Raw genomic sequence first — 2,518 nt, 5'->3', positions numbered from 1 at the left:
GAGTTGCTAATATATTGCACAATCCTTTTATGGAAACATGAATGTGATGTACTACTGCAACAAAATAAGTTTAAATGTGTCAACATCATGGTCCAATTTTCTAAGTAGGTTGTTTTTATTTCGTCCCATCAACCCAAATATAGTTTGCGTGAATGGGACGGCATCATTTTTGGTGATTGGGACAGGGCTTTGCTAATGAAGAAAATGATCAACCAATCGAGAACCAATGTGTTCTCTCAGTATGCTGTAGATTAGCAACCTCTTTATGTGTGTGGACCCCTAATCAACCACAAAAATGTTGGACTAGCTGGATTTTTCTAGGTGTTTTTTGGGCTAGCTCATATACAAACTAACCAAGCCAAACCTAACACTACGTTTAGCCTTGACCTCTTAACCCAGCATTAACTAATCCTGATAGGTCCCAGATGGGACCCATCAGACTCTGACGGTGACGTCACAGAGGCGACTCGCCGAAAACATAACAGAGAAAATGACAACGAGGAGGTAAACCTTGTTTCTGTTTGTGGGTTCGTGTTCATGGCGGTGGTTGCTATGAACTTTTTAGCCATGGTTAGCAACCCACAAGTCTATCGTGTTGTTGTTGTTATACGTCATCAAGCGTGCGCCGGTAAACATCCCATGCTGCGTTCATGCAGGCTCGGAAATGCTGAAGCCTGCAGAACAAACATCAGTTATAAAAACCTGATACCGATACTTCCCGATATTACATTTTTAAGTAAATATCGGCCCTCCTATATTTTCGGACATCCCTAATACAAAACTGACCTGAACTTGTATGACCAGTAACAAACCAAACAGAAGTTACATAGGCTGAAATACATTAAGAATAACTTGATGATGAATCATGAACTTCTATGATTTTCTATGTATTACATCTTAATAGAAGAAAATATTATACTTGAAAATATATAAATATATTATATATTTTGAAATATATTGATTCAAGAGACATGAAACAATGTTTTGCTATGAGATCCAACTTTTAGTAATAGACCACGTTACACCCTGAAAAAGGGGAAATATCAATGAACTACTCGGACACAAGGCTTCCTCTCTGGCAGCTTCATCAGGAATGTATTAATCCATAAAAGTACATACACAGTTACACATTATTCAACATGACTATAATCATATAAAGAGATATAGTGTTAATTCAGTCAATTTTCCCCTCCTTTTACAACATTCAACAGGTAATTACAATGTATAATATTTCTATTTTAGCAATTTTCTTTTCACAGGTAAACTCAAAAATAACAGATAAGGTAAGTTAAATCAATCTTTAAATTAATAAAAATGAAATGAAATTATTACAATGAAATGCATTTTAAATAAACGTAACAATGTAAACAAATGTAGCTTGCAATCAATCTGAACAGAAGTGTGTTTTGGTATGGTGACTTTCTCTTTTGTAGTTTTCACAACATAGTCACATGTCTGTTCAGCTGCACCAGATCAATGAAGGCTGTGACATTTTCCTTCTCAAAGCTGTTCTTAGTGCCCCATGCCACTGCTCTTTCCTTGCAGCATCCAGTTGCTCTTTAGTGTGGGTTTTCACTATTTGCTCAATAACATTAAACCCTAGGATGGGCTGTGAAAGGCTTTTACCCTTCATCACGAGCATGGGCACCACAAGTTCTTTGGGGTCAGCTCCCTCTGTAGCTAATCCAAAAGTAACCTCAATGAAACCTTTAGTAGGCATGTTTTGTCCATCGGCAGCTGTTATTTTCAAATCATCAGGTGCATTGAGTACCTCAGAGACGTCTCTTTTGTTGTTGGGATTTTCCCATAGACTGTATATATATACTGGACATAACAGCCGTGACGTCGCCCATTGGTTTGTGGACTGCTGCTTGGAGGCCAATAGTATTGGATCTGAGCAGCGCCATCTTGAAAATTTGAGGTGCATGTCGGGGAAAAAGAACATGGATCGATTTATATGGGCATCAGGAGGAACATGAGGACGGAGCGGGGGAGGTTGCGAGGGGCTGGGTCTCGAGGAAATTGATGCTAACTAAGTTAGCTCCCACAATTCGAGGTAAACTCATAGACTGTGTGAAACAAGTTCACCGCTATTTCCATACAGTGTATCTGTCTGCCCTCCTGAACCTGTGAATCAATCAACCTGTCAATCATGACGTAGCCACGCCCTAATGCATACCCTGCTTTATCGTCACATATAAAATCAGGGAGGCCAAAATGTCCCAAATGAACATCATACTGCATTGAAGAAGGCTTTAAACTAGCGATTGAGACCAAAACACATTTTGAAAACGTTTACTGAGGTTAGAAATCAAGTGAGAAGTTGGTGAATTCTCCATTGACTTGTATAGAGACGGAAGTCCTTTTGACACCAAAACGGTCGCCCCCTGGTGGCCTTTTGATAGAATGCAGTTCTAAATTACTTCCACGTTGGCCTCATTGCAGAGGACTGGAACTCCCCGCCTGGATTTTCCAGATTGTGACTTTTTTTTTTTTTCTGCAGGTGTTTCATTATGCT

This window comes from Scomber scombrus, chromosome 17, assembly GCF_963691925.1.
Source record: "Scomber scombrus chromosome 17, fScoSco1.1, whole genome shotgun sequence".
Taxonomy (NCBI): domain Eukaryota; kingdom Metazoa; phylum Chordata; class Actinopteri; order Scombriformes; family Scombridae; genus Scomber; species Scomber scombrus.
The sequence above is the reverse complement of the archived record's forward strand: the minus strand, read 5'-3'. Positions refer to the sequence as shown.